At 48.5% G+C, this 17,589-nt stretch overlaps 1 protein-coding gene across 5 annotated transcripts in view; it reads left to right on the plus strand.

Annotated features, from left to right (window-relative positions):
- The first annotated feature begins 4,818 nt into the window (after nt 1-4,818).
- PLEKHG3 (pleckstrin homology and RhoGEF domain containing G3) overlaps nt 4,819-17,589 on the plus strand; it is a 69,158-nt gene continuing 56,387 nt past the window's right edge. For 2 of the 5 annotated variants that reach the window (XM_046008567.1, XM_046008568.1), the window contains exon 1: nt 4,820-4,937. The gene's annotated coding sequence lies outside the window, so the exon portion shown is untranslated. Of the gene's footprint in view, nt 4,938-17,589 lie in introns of all 5 variants that reach the window. The other 3 variants (XM_046008565.1, XM_046008570.1, XM_046008571.1) reach the window with 3 other exon arrangements.

The raw sequence follows: 17,589 nt of genomic DNA on the forward strand, positions 1-17,589 counted from the left end.
ACTGACATTTTTATCAACTTCTAGAGAGGAAATTTGGAGAGGGAGGCTTTCACCCTATTTCCTTGAAACCCATTTCTGAGACATGTCAGATTAACCAAAACGTCCTAGATATCACTCAATCATACAGGAACAGGGACAGGTGGCAAATACTAGAGTTAGAATTTTTATATATTTTACTGTAGGCTTTGGAAGTTTGGCGCTATCTGGGGCCATGCTTTAGAGCTGTCACGAATCCCGAAAAATGAGCAACGCCTGTAGTTTAAGCTCTGGTGGAATGGGTGTAGATAGTGGGACAGACCCTCCCTGTGTGAATATACTTAGGGGCTCACATCAGTTTGGCAGAACAAGAGGCATTTTTAGGATTTGCCCTTGCAGCTGTATCTCCTCTGAATGAGAAAGGAGGACTGACCCTTCATCTGTTTTTCCCTTCTTGTCTGGAAAGCACAGAGATCCTGAGAAAAACCAATTTGCAAAAGGGAGAAACCATTTTGCAGGACAGACACGGTTACAACTCCGGCTGCATGGATTCCTTGCCCTCATCACCAGGCCCTAGCCAGGGCCTCTTGGAGCGACCCACAGTGACATGCACTTTTTAAAGATTTATTTATTTATTTGGGAGAGAGAGCGAGAATGAGCAGGGGCAGCAAGAGAGAGAGAATCTTAAGCAGACTCCACACTGAGCCAGGAGCTCGATGTGGGACTCAATCTGACAACCCCAAGATCATGACCTGAGCCAAAATCAAGAGTCAGATGCTTAACCATCTGGACCATCCAGGCTCCCCCACATGCATTTTTTAAAGCTCCTAGTATAGGGGCCCTAGCTGGCTCAGTTGATCGAACATGTGACTCTTCATCTCAGGGTTGTGAGTTCAAGCCCCACGTTGGGTGTAGAGCTTACTTTAAAATAAATAAATAAATAATAGTTAAAACTCCTTAGTATATGAAAATATGAAGAAATGCACCTGTCCCTCCAAAAAGATTACTAAGAACTGTGGTATATTTCAAATGTTGACCTTTGACAGATTAGTGGTTTTGTCACAGAAAATTAAAGGAAAGGTAATTGTGCTTTTGCAAGATAATACCAGGACACATTTTAAATATATTACATGAATAATATATGTAAATTTATTTGATTTAAATAAATTAAATAAATTTTTATTTATTTGTTTAAATAATAAGCTTATTTATTAGTCTTTCCAGCCAACCCCATATGCTTGTTTGCTGCCACCTTGCAGTGCCTGGGTGTCTTGGTGGATTGTAATTTTGCTTCATTTTAGTCAAAAGCAGTAGCATATTAGACGGGCAAGGGCAATAATTATTCACTCTTCAACTGGAAACCAGGCAAATGGAAAGCAGGCCCATGTGCTGGCCCTCCTAGGTCTTGCTTGTTTGGCTGACTCCTGTAAAGAACGTCAGCAAGGCTTTGGCCTGCCCTGGACCCCTGATCCCTCATGCATCTCTCTTCCTGCAGCCTCAAACCCAGAGGGGCTTGGGAGTGGCACTGTGAGCCCAAGGACCCACTAAAGACTCACCTTGAGCAATGTGGGGAGGAAGGCTTGGCTTCAGTGGAACCCCTTTAAACACGAGCAAGGGAACACTGGCATTGCAGATCATGACAGAGGTCAAGCTGGAGTTCCCTGAAGGAGTCACTTGGGTGCTGAATGTCTGCATGGAGTACTGATTGTGAACTGCCTTGCCATTTCCTAGTTGTGGCAGTCAGGGAACATTCCAGAATCTCCATTATATACCAAGATATTAATATAAGCACTTTTCCTGATATCGTCTCATTTCATCTTCACTACAACACTTTGAGATAGGTACTATTCTTATACCCATTTTACAGAGGAATAAACCAAGTATAGAATGGGTAACTTGCCCCAAATCACATCGCTAATGAGTAGCAGGGCTAGGATTTGAAGACTGGTCATTCTGATTCCAGAAGCCCTTTTCTTGGGATTCTAGAGAACTTTCCTTTTCCAAATCAACTTTACTTTCCTCAGCATCTTTGTGTGAATAGGAGGCCAACTTTGCATGGCACACAGCAGTGAAAAGAAGGATCCTACTGGTGTGGCTGTAAATTTGGGACATGAAAAGCTCTGAACCCCAGCTACTTCTGGAAGAGCTGTGAGCAGTGTGGCAGGATGTGGGTCTCTGCCCTTGTGGAGACCAGCCTCCTAAGGAAGTCCCCCAGGGTTTCCCTGTAGCCTCTTGACAAGGGGTGGGTTGAAGTCTGGCAGAGACTGAAAGAGACTCAGGGGTCTTGGAGCAGGAAGGAAACTTGCTGAGTAGTCAACCTCTCATTGACAGACAGGGAAACTGAGGATTGGGAGACTAAGGAAAGCACACCCTGTTTGCAAGCACAACCTGGGTCTCCTGGCTTCCATACCAGTTACAAAATGGGCCATTTTCTAAATTAGGAAGCTGAGGCTTTTAGAGGTGATGTAATTGACTGAAGGCAGGGACCCATACTCTTCTCCCTTGGACTCTTCCCCGTGCTGAAGTCATAATGGGCTGTAGATAGGAGGCACTCTTCCAACCCTTGTAGGATGAATGAATCATATGCATCCATGTTTCCCAAAGACTTGCCTGAGCAAACGAATCATCTGGGGGCTGGTGTTAAAAATGAAATCCCCAGGTTAACTGCAGGTCCCCGCCCTTGATATTGTGTTTGCACTCCTGGTCCAGAAAATCCCCAACCTGTTATCACCAACCTTCTTAAACTAAAGAGTGTTCTTTTTAGATTCGTTTCTTGCAGGCTGTACCTGCAGGTTGGGATTTTGTGCACACTTCTTAAAAGCTGCCTTCCTGTCTTTAGTCTCAGTAGTGTAGGTTGCGTCCTCTAGGGGGCAGAAACGAGCTACTTGGGCTTTCTTTGGGGCTGCGCCTTCAGACTTCTCAAAACTTAAGGAGAAAATAAATACCTGAAGGGGGTTGACGGGAGGCAGATCTTACATATGCTCTTCCCACTAGGTTGAAATGTCCTCTAAGAGTCAGAATACTGGTAAGAACTCAGGCCTTGAATTCAAACAGACCTAAATTTACAGATCAAATGTAGAGTTCACAATACTGTATTGTACTTCTGAAATTTGTTGAGAGGATAGATCTTAAGTCTCTCACACACACACACACACACACACACACACACACACACACACACACACGGGAACTACGTGAGGTAATGAAGGCATTAGCTAACCACACTGTAGTAATCATTTCACAATAGATCTGTGCATCAAATCATCACATTGTAATTCCTCGTGTCCACTATGTTATTTGTTGGTTATAACCCAATAAAGCTAGGAGGAAAAAGAAAACAAACAAACAAACAAACAAAAGATGCAAGTTCATATCCACTCAGTCATGTACTGTCGTTGTTCATTAAGCCTCAGCTTCCTGTTCTGTAAAATGGGGATAAAAATACTACTAGCTTAACAGGATTATCTCGAGCCTTTTATCACAATTGCTAAAAAAAAAAGAAAGAAAGAAAGAAAAATGTTTACTGTAATTATTATATCAGCTGTTCCTGCTGCTCTCTGAATGGCATGTGGTTGTCAAGTATCAGGAAGGCAGGTTCCACTTTCCTCAATAGTTGGCTGAAGCTCTCTGAAGAGACATTTGGCCCATTCTTTTCCAGGTTCTGTCCCAGGATGACATTTCACATCCTGGAAACCAATAATATGAACAACACAGAGTCCACATTGGATGGAAGGAGCGTGTTGACTTCCTTAATAAAATCAAATCCGCTTCCTCTGAGGTTGGCTCCGGCTGCCAGGAGATTCTCCGCACAGGAAGGATGGTGGGATCTCTTGGCTCTGTCCCAATAATCACCTTTCCTTGGAGGTTTCTCCCTCAGCTCCCTGTGTGTCCTGGTGGGTAAGGAAAGTTGCAACCCTTCCTCTCCCCTATGAGAATTTTGCCTCTACCTCTAGCATTGGAGGAGCTCGGTTTGATTTCGCTGAGGGTGTCAGGAAGTTTCTTTACGCTGAGACTTGGCAATTCTCTTCTTTTTAGCTTCACCTGGAATAGCTTGAGATTTCAGGATCCCTAGTTCTAACTGGAAAGACTAATAATGCTCACAGCAGCTACCATCTTCTGAGGTGTTCTTATGTGCCGAGTGCATATGGAGTCTCTCATTCCATCTCTACTGCAGCCCAGTTCCAGAGACAGCTCTCATTGTGCAGGTGGAGAAACCGAGGCACCGGGAGGTTGGGTAACTTGCTCCAAGCCTCAGGGGTAGTCAGTGAAGGAGCTTAGGACTAGAACCTGGCAGTCTGACTCCAGAGCTGTCTTCTAAATCATTTCGCTGTGAAGAGAGCTGAATGAACACAGAACCAGCCTTTCTGACCCTTTTGTCCCCTGGAGCAACGATTAAAGCCTGAGATCTTTGACAATACCGGTTTCAGCACGAGGCTTGACTATAGTCTGGACTCCCTCTGGCTGCCTCTGAGTCAGGTGAAGGTGTCAGGGGTGGGTAGCTCTGGTGAGGCAGAGTTAACTGGCAAATGCCTGGCACAGGTGGGAAGAGAAACACCTTGAAGTCTTCTCTTGTGAGGCAGATGGAGTCCCACCCCTACACACCGATGCTGTGCGCTCCTGCCTGGCCTCACTTCCTTATTTCTTCACCGTGGTGCAGTCAACACTGAACAGGGCGTGTAAATACACAGTCCCTGTCTGGGAGACTCAGAATCTGTCACCGTCATGCTGGGGTGAGGAGGAAATTGCAGTGTTGAGGTATCTTGCTTCTTCCTCACTGAGAGAAAGACCCAGCTGTCGACAAACCCCCAACCAATGAACCAAAGGGTGCCAGGAGGCTGCTAGGCAGCAGCCTCTGTGTGTGGCAATAGGGTCATGAGCTAGCCCAGGCACAGAAAGCTAGGTGACAAAGGACGGAGGCTGAGGAGCAAGGCTGAGCAGAAGGAGACTTGAAGGTCGGAGAGGTGAGGCCAGAGTGTGTGGATTCCCCAGGTACCGGGGTGCCCCAAGGGTAGGACCTGGGGGAGGAGGAGGGGAGGCAGAGAAGAGGGAACTGGGAGGAGGCATCCGAAGAGAGGGATCTGTGTCCTGAGAGGCAAAAACACCACAAACATTCCAGAGAACCAAGAGGTCTAGGATGGGGAATACCCAGACTTGTAGACCTGGGGGGCTGAGGCTTGCACAAAGTTTCCAGGGGAGGATGGGGAAGCTGCAGAGATAGCTGCTGGTCTGGATTTGTCCATATAAAGCAATGTGTAGAGGGGCGCCTGGGTGGCTCAGTGGGTTAAGCCTCTGCCTTGGGCTCAGGTCATGAACCCAGGGTCCTAGGATGAGCCCAGCATCGGGCTCTCTGCTCAGCGGGGAGCCTGCTTCCTCCTCTCTCTCTACCTGCCTCTCTGCCTACTTGTGATCTCTCTCTCTGTGAAATAAATAAATAAAATCTTTAAAAAAAAAAAAGCAATTTGTAGAGAAGGCAGAATAGAAGAAGGGAAGGAAGCAGAGGTAGATACTGTTTAAAAGTTTAGTTAAAAAAAAAGTTTAGTACAAAAGGCTACACAGTAAGTGGTTCCATTTACACAACATTCTGGAAAAGGCAAAATTATAGAACAGAAAACAGATCAGCGGTTGCCAGAGGCTAAGAGTGGGAGGACCTGATTGTGCAAAGGACTACAAGAGACTTTTTGGGGTGATGGAACTATTCTGGATGTTACCTGAGGTGATGATTATACAACTGTATACATTTGTCAAAACTCACCGAATGGCTACTTTAAAAGGATGATTTTTACTTTATATAAATTATGACTCATAAACCTGACTTAAAAATAAATTGGGGAGGTGTCAAAATTACATACTTCAGAAAAAGAGAAATTTAGCCTCTTTATTTTTTAGAAATGATATAAACTTCTTCACAAATTCTTCTTTCCATTAACATTATGTGGGTTAATTTAAACTTGCCAACTAAAAGAAAACTAGCCTCTTCTGCTTTATTTTTAAAGAGATTTTATTTATTTACTTACTTGAGAGAGAGGGAGAGAGCAGGCAAGGGGAAGGGAGAGAGAGAATCTCAAGCCGACTGTGTCTGGAGCCGGATGCGGGACTTGATCCCACAACCCTGATGTGATCTGAGCCAAAATCAAGAATCGGATCCTCAACTGACTGAGCCACCCAGGCACCCCAGCCTCTCTAACTCTTCTAACTACTTTAATAAAACTCTAAAATCATTTTATTGAAGTAGTTCAGCTCAGGGTGCCTGGGTGGCTCAGTGGGTTAAGCCTCTGCCTTCAGCTTAGATCATGGTCTCAGGGTCCTGGGACTGAGCCCCACATCGGGCTCTCTGCTCAACAGGGAGCCTGTTTCCCTTCTCTCTGCCTCCTTCTCTGCCTACTTGTGATCTCTCTCTCTCTCTCTCAAATAAATAAATTAAATCTTAAAAAAAATAAAAATAAAGTAATTCAGTTCGTTTTGCATACATATGCAGCCCAATCTGTCTGCATTATGACCTGCTGTCTAGGTGTGCCTCTCCTGTCCCTTCCCCTGCCCCCCTCCCCTGTGGATGGGTCTGGGGCAATGGCAGAGGATAAGTCTGGATGCTGGACCTAGTGCTGTCCTCTGGTCCTCAGTGACCTCTGTGGGGCTGTCCTTCACCCGCCTGGTCTGCTGGTGTCCATGGTGAGGACCTGACTGGTGGTGCCCAATGGCTCACTTGGTTCATTGGTCCTGTCTCAGCTCTGCTGGTTCTGTCCATACAAACCTACACCTGTTCCATGTCTCTGCATGTTTTCCATTTTCCAAGGCAGGTCCATGGGCTCTCAACTCTCCACACCCTTCTGTATTCCCTAGCAGCTCTAGAAACTTCTGGGTATCTCCTGGGCCACCCTCAAGCCAAGGGGAATTAGGATGGGGCAGGGTAGGAGGAAGATACCTAAAGACTCTCCCAGACTAAACATGCCATGCAGTTGTCTCTACTTTGCTGCAGCCACCCCTGGTAGACATAGGGACCCATGGCAAGGGTGACCACCTTAGGGCTCCATTCAAGGAGCAGGGCACAAGTTGTTTTTGTTTCTGGCACGCTCTCAACCTCTGGGGAGGTTTTCTACTCCTTTCTACACTGCTATTAAGGTTTGACATGAGTGGGAGAGCATGGACTTCTGGTTTCCCCATCCCCTTCCTCTCTCCCTCCAAATGCCAAAACAGTTTGTACTTCTTCCTGATGTTTTTCAGAGACTTGTTCTTCATCATATCTCCATCGTATCCAAAGCACAGGATTTTATTGTAGACGGTATCTACCTTTCTCTTTCCCTAGGACATTAGGCCTCATGGTGCAGTGAGAGAATATAGCTCAATGATAGTGAAAAAACCTTGGAAAGTATTGAGAAACAGTATCTCCATTGCTGTAGGATCTTAGGAATGAGGCAGCCGTTTCCAAGGGAGTGTTTTTGCTGGCATGTTAAGGAACTGTCTCTGAAATGATGCAAGTTTTCTCTAAGTGGAGGAATTCTCATCCCTGTCAGCTATATAGTGCGTTCTGCACCATCTTTGAGACTCCTCCTAGACTACTTTCTTCACACCCCGTGTATCACTATATATTCGTTTTCTTAACCTGGAACAAGCCTTGTCTATGTGCCCTCTCCCATCCCCACCGCTACTACCTTAGTTCATGTCCTAGTATTTCTCACCTGAATTGTTGAAATGGTTTTCTGATGGATCTTTCTATCCCCCTAGACATGTTACCTGCTTTCCTCTACCCATCCTTGCCCCTGGCATGGTCTTTCCAAATACATATCAGACTAGGTTCTTCCTCCACTTAAGAGCCTTCAGTGGGGTCCCCATGCCTCTATGATGGGCAGAAGCCCATCACTCAAGATTCATCTCCTTTTCTTGTGAACAAAATCTCTACTCCACCCATATCAAACCAGTGCAGTGCAGTGGACTGTCTGTGCTGTGCTGGTGCCCACCTCTGTGTCTCTGCACGTGCTGCTCCCTCTGGTGGGAATGTCCCTCCTCACCTTCTTACCGTGCAGTGCTCAGTTCAAAGATTTCCTTTCCTCACATCTTTACTTATCCCTCCAAGTGAGACTCTATGGTTTGGGTCATTGTGATACCAACTTGCCTCTGTTAGGACACTCACCACAAAGAATTGCGTTGGAGTGCTGGGCTGTGAGCTCTTCGGGGCCAATGATGGGCTATTGTAATCTCCGTTTCCCCAGCCTGTAGCACATTGCCTGGTCCAAGCCCCTGGAATGAATGAATAAACAATGAGCATCAACCACGGAGTGGGAAGAGACTTTGAAGGTCACTGGGTTCAATGTTTGCGTTTTCTAGATAAGTCTCAGAGAAGTTAAATCACTGGGTTGACTTCACACAGGTAATTATTACATAACTTAGTCTAGGGCACATGGCTGGCTCAGTTGGAAGAGTGTGCCATTTTTAATCTCAGGGTTGTGAGTTTGAACCCCATGTTGGGTGTTAAGATTACTTAAAAATAAGATTTTTTTTTTAAAGTTTGTTTATTTTTCTTAGTCATCTCTATGCCCAATGTGGGGTTTGGACTCATGACCCCAAGATCACGAGTCACATGCCCCTCCAACTGAGCTAGCCAGGTGCACCCAAAATGGAAGCTTAAACACACACACACACACACACACGCATGCACACCTCTAAATCTGGTCCTTTGACTACAGTATAGAGCTCCTCTTTCAACTCTCTACGGGGCCTTTAGAGACAGGAGAGGGGAGTGGTGGAGATAAGACTGTGGGCAGGGGTCAGTGAGAAGACACCAGGGCCAAAATATCTCAGAGCCTGGTGTAACTTATTCTCAAGCAGGAAAATGGGTCAACTCCCCCAAGGGGTTTTGTAAAACCCTCTCACCTGTGCAGCTGGAGTGATGTACACAGTGTCAGCAGGAGCAGCTGGCATCTGACGTTACAATAACAATGTTGTGAGAGGAATTTAAATAGAAGCCTTGCTTGTTCACTGCTGATTTGTTTGAGGCCCAGCCATGTATCTTGGCTGATGATATTACCATCATCACAGGGATGTTATTGCTTCATTTCCTTAAAAACAAAATTTGTATTTTATGATTTTAAAAAAGCAGTCCTAGGGGCGCCTGGTGGCTCTGTTAGTGAAGCGTCTGCCTTTGGCTCAGGTCATGATCTCGGGGTCCTGGGATTGAGCCCCACATCAGGCTCTCTGCTCAGCGGGGAACCTGCTTCTCCTCCTCCCTCTGTGCTCTCTCCCTCTTTTTCAAGCAAATAAATAAAATCTCAGTCTCTCTCTCTCTCTCTATATATATATATATAAAGCAGCCATACATCCTAAGCCCTCACCTTGTTTATTCCTGGAGATTCATTGCGGGATGATAGAAGGAGCTCTGGGGGCCCAGGCTGATGTTGAATTTGGAGTCTGTGGCTTACTTATGGCAGGACCTAGGGCAAGTCACTTAACTGCTCTTCACCTTAGCTTTTATATTTATAAAAATAGAGGCCCTGCTAGTGCTCCCCGCGGTTGTCATGGGGATGAGAAGAAGGCACTAGGGAAGGGACCAGCAGAGTGGGGAAAGCCTGGCCCTGGAGCCAGAGGGTCCAGGTTTGAATTTGGCTACATACCTTGCAAGGGATGTGAGCTCAGACACGTTCCTTGTCCTCTCTGGGGCCCAGTTTCCTCTCTTCGGTACTTAGTATCCATGTGGCACTGGGATGGAGCCCAGTTGGTGAAAATGCCAAGCCGGGTACCAGGCACGTGATATGTGATAGTTCCTTTCTTCTTCCCTCCTGGAGGGAGCTATGTGTGCATCCATCTGATGGATGCTCCAGACCCTGGCCTGTGCCCCTCAGCCCACCTGTGTCTGCTTGTGGTAAATCTGGAGAAACCCAGCCTTCTCTGTGGAGCCAATGACATATAAGCTTTTTTTTTTTTTTTAAGGTTTTATTTGTTTATTTGACAGACAGAGACTACAAGTAGGCAGAGAGGCAGGCAGAGAGAGGGGAGGGGAAGCAGGCTCCCTGCCGAGCAGAGAGTCCGATGAGGGACTCGATTCCAGGACCCTGAGATCCTGACCTGAGCCGAAGGCAGAGGCTTAACCCACTGAGCCATCCAGGCGCCCAACATATGAGCTTTTTTGGTTGGTCCCTGGAGTCACCACAGGCTGGCCCCCCCTGACCCTGCGGGTGGAACTTGCTCTCTCTCCACCTTCTGGTTTGCATATCAGGGATGACAAATGCAAACCCAGTCCAGGGCTGGCGCCTGCCCCCAGGTCTAGAACCCTGTGGCCTCCCATCTGGCTTGACTCAGGGTGTTTTGTTCAGTTCTGTGGCCTGGGCCCGGGCTCCTGAAACCTCCCTGAGGCTTGCTTGGACCTGTTGTTTCTTGGGCTTATTAGTCTCAGCTCACTTGCTCGCCTCTCAACTCTGCATTCCAGCCCCAGTCTCCTCCTCCGTTTGGACACACCCCAGGCTCTGAGAGGGAGGCCAGCCCCAGCCCCCTGCTGCAGCCCTGGGACTGGTGGAGGGAGAGGTAGGGGGCAGGCAGGGGCCAGACCTGAACGGGGAAGAGGAGCAGCCTGAATCCAGCTGCCCACGAGAAGTTGAAAACAAAGACAGTCCAGGTCTGCAGGTCCGGCTTCTGTGTCTCTTGGAAGCTCCTTTACCTCGTGGCAGTTCCGGGCCCAGGATTCCAGAAACAGAAGAGACTTTAAAGCTTCTTGAGGCCTGCTCTTGCCTCATCGGAAGCAAAAGGCCATGTTATGGCATCCCAGACAGGAGGTCTTCCAGGCCCTGCGTGAATGTGCTCTGTACTGGAGAGCTCACTACTTCTCCACCCTGTCTGTGCCATGGCCGAGCCCCTCCACCAGCTGGAGATGCGGCTTCTGGGACTTTGACTTAGTGCTCCCTAGTCCCTTTCCCATGTGCTGGTCGGTTTGAGCGATTATCATATGCCCTTTATCCCCTCCACCCCCTACTTCCCCAGGCTGAACACCCTCACAGTTCCTCATATAACACCATTTCCAGACCCTTCCCCATTCTGCCCGTGATCATTGGGCTTCTTTCATGTCCACAGAAAATCAAATGTAACAGTAACAACAAAGCCAGCAAATATTTAGGGACCTCTTGTGTGGCGGGCATCTCAGCAGGTGCAGGGGCACACAGGTATCACCTCTAGTCTCTGTCCTCAGGGAGCTGACCACAGAGGTGAGAGGGAGATAGCTTACCCTCACATTTGTGGGCCAGTGGGGGCCACCTGCCATATACCTAATAGTAAAAGTTCAACAGTCCAGTGATTGAGCCCCACATCGGGCTCCCTGCTCCATAGGGGGTCTGCTTTTCCCTTTCCCCTCTGCCTGCTGTTCCCCCGCTTGTGCGTTCTCTCTTGCTCTGTGTCAGATTTAAAAAAAAGTGATTACAGTGAAGGTTGTACACATCTGTGAATATACTAAAAACCACTGAATTCTAGAATTGAAGTGAATTCTACTAAAATTCACTTCAAATGGGTGAATTGTATAGCATGTGAATTACATCTCCATAAAGCTGTTTAAAATTTTAAAAGGTTAAGGGCACCTGGGTGGCTCAGTGGGTTAAGCCGCTGCCTTCAGCTCAGGTCATGATCTCAGGATCCTGGGATCGAGTCCCACATCGGGCTCTCTGCTCAGCGGAGAGCCTGCTTCCCTTCCTCTCTCTCTGCCTGCCTCTCTTGTGATTTCTCTCTGTCAAATAAATAAATAAAATCTTTAAAAAAAATTTTTTTTAAAGGTTAAGAGTTGGGGCGCCTGGGTGGCTCAGCAGGTTAAGCCACTGCCTTTGGCTCAGGTCATGATCTCGAGGTCCTGGGATCGAGTCCCGCATCGGGCTCTCTGCTCAGCAGGGAGCCTGCTTCCCTCTCTCTCTCTCTCTCTGCCTGCCTCTCTGTCTACTTGTGATCTCTCTCTGTCAAATAAATAAAATCTTTAAAAATAAATAAATAAAAGGTTAAGAGTTAAGGAATTATATTCTACTTTCCTATCATGAAAGTGTTCCTTCACATAGTAACCTGCAAAGCCAGGCTGGAAGTAAAGAGTTCTCAGAGTCCTTGGAATTCTGCATGAGAATACGACAGCACAGGGAGAGCTGGTCTGGTCCTCCCCACGGCCCCCTCCACCTCCCCACGCCCAGTTCCCTCCTGCACCTTGAGAGCTTCAAGATGCCAGTGGACTCTTAAGTTCTTGAGTTCTAGCTCCATCCACAGCCCCCCTCCTTGGTCACCCTTATGAGTAGGAGTGTGCCCATTGGCGGTAGGGTCTGGTCTTGGGGAGTCACACCCAAGGAAGACATCAATTATCACAGACCCCAAGTGGGCTAGTGACCTTTGACCAGGGAATTTCAGAGTGCGGTACAGAGCAGTGCTCTACTATAGAAGATTCTATATATTGGAAATGCTCCGTATCTGTGTTGTCCTGTATCATAGTCACTATCCTCAGGTGGCAATTGAGCCCTTGAAATGTGGCTAGTGCACCTGAGGAATTGAATTTTTACTTAAAAATTTTTAGCTAAGTAACACTTAAATCTCAATTTCTCATGTAGCTGGTGGCTACCATATTAGGTAGCATGGGTCTGTCCACTGGGTTGACTTCGTCTCATGGGTGGGGGGTGGGCGCCTGGAGAAGGATCAGAGCCGAGCTCCCAGGGCTCAGGAAGATGGAAATGAGATTTGTTCTCAAAAGGAAACTGCCATATGAGGCTTCATATTCGTGGCCAGTGGAGATTTCTGGATCTCAGAGGAGAGGCAGATGGCTGTGAGCTGGGGGAGGGTGGGTGACTTGAGGGCACCCCCAGACAAGTCCTCCTGAGATCTTTGCAGGGACCTGTTTCACATAAGAAGCCTGCTTTGGTAGTTCAGGCCTGCTAGTACTGTGGGTCTTGGCAGAGAGAGAAGGCTCTGTTATTTTTTCTGCTGAGGCCATGTGAACGGGGCAGGCCGTGTGCATAGTTTCCATGGCATAATCTGACTATAAAGCCCTGTGTGTCTGTGGGGGAGGGATGAGGAGAGGCCCTCAGCCCAGCCTCAGTCAGGACCAGGCATGGGCCCAGGAGGCACATTCCCTCCTGATTCCTGCGGGGTCCTGAGCCGTGATGCAAGGAGGGCCGGGCCTGGCTGGCCTGAGCCCTTGGAAGCTCATTTGGTTGCTGACCGGAGTGAGGGTGTTGGCTCTTCCCGATGCCTGGGTGTGAGGTAGAGGAAAGATAATCTCCCAAGAACTGGGCGGGGTGGAGGCTGGGGCAGAACACAGGCTGTGAATTCACTGGGAGGCAAAACCCAGGCAGATGAGGAGAGCCTTCTTGTCTGCACTTGGCTACCAGCTCCCAACTGCAAAACAGAAGCTCTCCACAGGCTGGCTGCAGCCCAGCCCCAAACAGGGTGATTTACTTTGAGTGATTCTAGGCAGGTTCCTTGAGCACCTTTCCCTACTGGGCCCCTCGAGAGCCCACCCTGCTCGCTGCAGAAACCTGGGGCCTCTCAGACAGAAGTCAGGGGTACAGAGAAGGCCCAGCAACATTTATTAAGCAACTGTCATGAACCAGGCTTTGTGTTAAGCATTTTGCCTTTCTGATTTCACTTGGAACAATATAGATTGATAGTCATCGTGATAGCTAATAATTCTTGAGTGCCGACCAAGGTAACAGACATCCATTTGTTTGATCCTCACAACCCCCCTGTCGACGGGGTGAGAGAAACTGTGGCCTCATCTGTCATTTTGTTTTGCCCTATGTCACTTAGCCAGGAAATGTGCCAGTTGGGATTTGAACCCAGACACTCTGACCCCACACCCCCTGCTCTCAACCATCAATTTTCCCAACAGAGATTCTGAATATACGTTTTGTGAGGCTCCAACCTGGGACGTTCAAAGTGGTCCCTCGGCTCTGAATGATCCAGATTGTCCCCAAGTTCCCTCTTCCGGTCTCTACCCTGGCCCCTTGGGGTCTCAAGGGCGCCCTATCCTGGGAGAGTGGCAGTCCCTCTGCCTGCTCTGGGTTTGTTGTGACGTTCAGGATGGCAGCCCCAGGCCGCGGAGGTTGCCCAAGACAAGCCTGCCTTTCTGAGGGGCGCAGCTCAGGCTGGGGCGCCTGCACACAATGCCCTCTGTCTCCACTGGGGCAGAAAGGCTCATTATTGCGGTCGGGTGACTCGGGCTGGAGGGGGGGGTGGTGATGTCTGTGGTCTGCACATCCCCCACCTCACACCTCCCCACTCCAGTGGGTTGGCCAGAGGCTGGGGCAGGGTGACAGGGGAGGGGCCCTTCCTCTTGAGGCTCCTGCCTTGCCTCTGTGTCAGACTTGGCCCCTCAGGCTCCAGCCCCTCCAGGAGGCCCTTCCCCGAACCCACAGCTCACACTTCCAAACCTTTGAGTGCTCAAATTTAGCTTATTCTGGAACGCACACGGCCCTGTGCCTGGTACAACCGGCTCTCTGCAAATGTGACTTTCTGTTCTGTTCAGAAGGTAATTTTGTCGTCAGGAATTTTGACAGAGACCCTGAAAACCAAGTGTGTTCCTCAGAGCAGTAGTAGCCCTCGCCTGCCACCCAGATTCTTACGGCAGCTCCAGGTGGGCCGTGCTCTTTCCAGTCCCACGTTAAATGTCAGAAATGAAGGCTCAGAGGACTGGAGTGTCTTCACCAAAGCGGCAAACCGTGTAAATGGCACAGCGGGGAGTCAGACTCCGTGCTGACTTTGGCCATGGTAGGATTGTGCCAGTCCTAGCTTCCCTGGGCTGCAGTAACAAAGTACCCAAAACTGGGTGGCCTAGAACAACAGACATGTATTGTGTCACGGTTCTGGAGGCTAGAAGTCTGAGATCAAGATGTTGATAGTGTTGGTTCCTTTTGAGGGCTGGGAAGGAGAATCTGTTCCGTGCCTTTTGCCTAGTTTCTGGTAGTTTGCTGGCAATCTTTCGTGCTCCTTGGCCTGTAGGCGGATGGTCCCGTGTCTGCCAGACCCTCACGTGGTGTCCTCACTGAGTGTCTGTCTCCCTCTGTATCCCAGTCTCCCCTGATTGTCAGCATGTCGGTTGTGCTGGATTTGAGCCCGTCCTCCTGACCTCATTTTAATTTGATCATCTTCAAAGATCTTATTTCCAAATAAAGTCCCATTCACCGGTACTGGGGGTTAAGATTTCAACATCTTTTGGGGAATCATAATTCAACCCATAGCAGTGCCCTTCCCCACTCAGTTCCCTGGTGACCCAGGCTTTTTTTAAAGAGAATTAAAAGGAGGTGATGTTTCCCTCAGCCCCAAGGGCAAGAAGATCTCTTGTCAGGACCCCCTTTTGCGTGCTCACACAGTGTACACAACGCCCACAGTGGCAGCAATGGTCAGGACAGAGTGGACAGAGGCTGAACAGCCACATTCACATCTGGACCCAGTGGCATTGGTGGCCCATGTGGCCCAGGCGAGGCATGGAGGGTGCCAGGTGCTCTGGTGGGACAGAGAGGAAACGGCTGGCAGAGCGGACACTCTGCCCTCTGAGCCCAGCAGTTTGCACACAGCCACACCAAGACTGTTCTCAAAATAGCCCCCTTTCCCCTCCAATCCTTCTACCCTTCCCAGATCCGCCCCGTTCCCTTTCCCCCACTGGGCCTCAGGCCCTCCCAGCAGTCTGATTAGGGTGGAGGTAGGGGGCCAATCTGTCTCTGCAGCTCTAGCTTTGGGGGCAGGAGTGACAGTTTTCGGGGCATGGAGGGCAGAGGGAGGCAACCTGCCAGCCGCGATGTGGACCCTTCTGTCCGGCCTACTTACTGCCTTCCGTTACTGGGTCTCACCCTGTTAGGTGGGGCCAGGAAAAAGGAATGCTGGGCTAGGGATGTTGCTTCCTGGGTCCCTGGCTTGAGGGATGCTATGGAGGTCTTTCAGCCCCCGCGCGTGGAGAGGCCCTTGTAGCCCCCAGCTGTCTGCCATGGGGCCTTCTCTCCCAGACTCTCCCCACATCTCCATCTGTGTCCAGCCCATGCCCCCCCGCCTCTTCCCACTCCCCACATATGCCCCCATTCAACTTTCTGTCGTCTCAGCTTCCTGCCCACCTCAGTGACTGGTTTCCCCTGGGTCAGGGCTCCAGGGGCTTCAGTACAATCACTCACATACATGCTCATACCCCCACACTTTACAAGTCACAACTCATACACTCACATGGTTTGCAAGCTCACACATGTGCACACATTCACACATGCTCACACACACACCCATAATACTGTTTTACACACATGCTCATACACACACACACACACACACACACACACACACACACAGCCTCACACAGGCTCCTAGAACCTCCCTGCTTAGGACTCTGCCATGGCTAAGGAGGGCCTTCCTTGAGCTAGCTCCTTAGGGGTCTTACAAATGGGTCCCCTGGGGTAACGCACCCATTGCTTGGAGAATGAGGACAGACAGGAAGTGTTGCGCCCTGAGATGGAGGCACAGGGGACCCACCAGAAGCCTGCCTGACTTTCCCATGAAAGCCCAGCTCCAGTGTCCTACGTCTGCAGGAACTGAGGTCCTCGCTTTATTTCTCCAATTCTCAGTTTTCTTATGTGGAAAATAGAGATTATGTTATGCATTTCACAGAGTTGTGCTAAAACTAGAAAATGCGTTTGAAAGATACAGCCTGGCATAAAAGAGGCATTTGCTATTATTTATTCAAAAATTTAAATTGCATTTACATTTAAAAATAAATAACAGTTACATGATTTAAAATTCAAAAGGCAGAAAAGGGTATACAGTGATGTTTCCCTTCTATGCTGTCCCCAAGCCACCTGGCCTCCTTTCCCCCAACCAGTGTTATAAAATTCTTATGTTTCATTCCGGAAAGATTTTAATATCATGAGTAACTATATATGCATATATTACTGTTCTTCCTTTTTTCCATGAATGATATGTACTGTATACACTGTTCTGTGCCTTGGTGTCCTTACTCAGCAATATATCTTGGAGGGGCACTTGGGTAGCTCAGTCATTTGACTGAATCTTGATTTCACCTCAGGTCATGATCTCAGGGTTGTGGGATCAAGCCTCACATCTGACTCTGTGCTCTGCAGGGAGTCTGCTTGGATAGTCTCTCCCTCTGTCCCTTCCCCCACTCACCCATTCACTTTCTCTCTCAAATAAATAAATAAATTGAAAAAACAAAACAAAAACAAAAATCACCCAATCTATCCTGGAGAATGTTTTATGTCAGTACTAAAGGGTTTCCTCCCCGTTTTACGGCTGCACTGAATTCTACCATATGGAGGTACCATCATTTATTTAACCGCTTCTCAATGGATGAGACATTCAGATGGTTTCCAGTCTTGCTATTTCAAAGTTGCAGCGAAAAATCTCGTATAGATGTCATTTTCCACAGGTCTGAGGCTACCCATTAATACTGTAAATATTAGACAACAGAAAGCACTTTTCTAGGGCCGCGGGTCACTCCTCCTCTTAGGTAGGCAGCCTCAGGCTGCAAGAAGTCTGAGGAGCAGCCCTACAGAGAAGCCCTAGAACAACCCAGAAGACCCTTGCTTTGGTGATAGAGGCAATCCTCCCCTTTCCATTTCCAGCCTTTCTGTTGGACTCAGTTCACAGGTAGGGGAGCTAACACGGCCTGGAGGCCTGGAGGCC

Source organism: Meles meles, chromosome 6 (assembly GCF_922984935.1).
Source record: "Meles meles chromosome 6, mMelMel3.1 paternal haplotype, whole genome shotgun sequence".
NCBI classification, from domain to species: Eukaryota; Metazoa; Chordata; class Mammalia; order Carnivora; family Mustelidae; genus Meles; species Meles meles.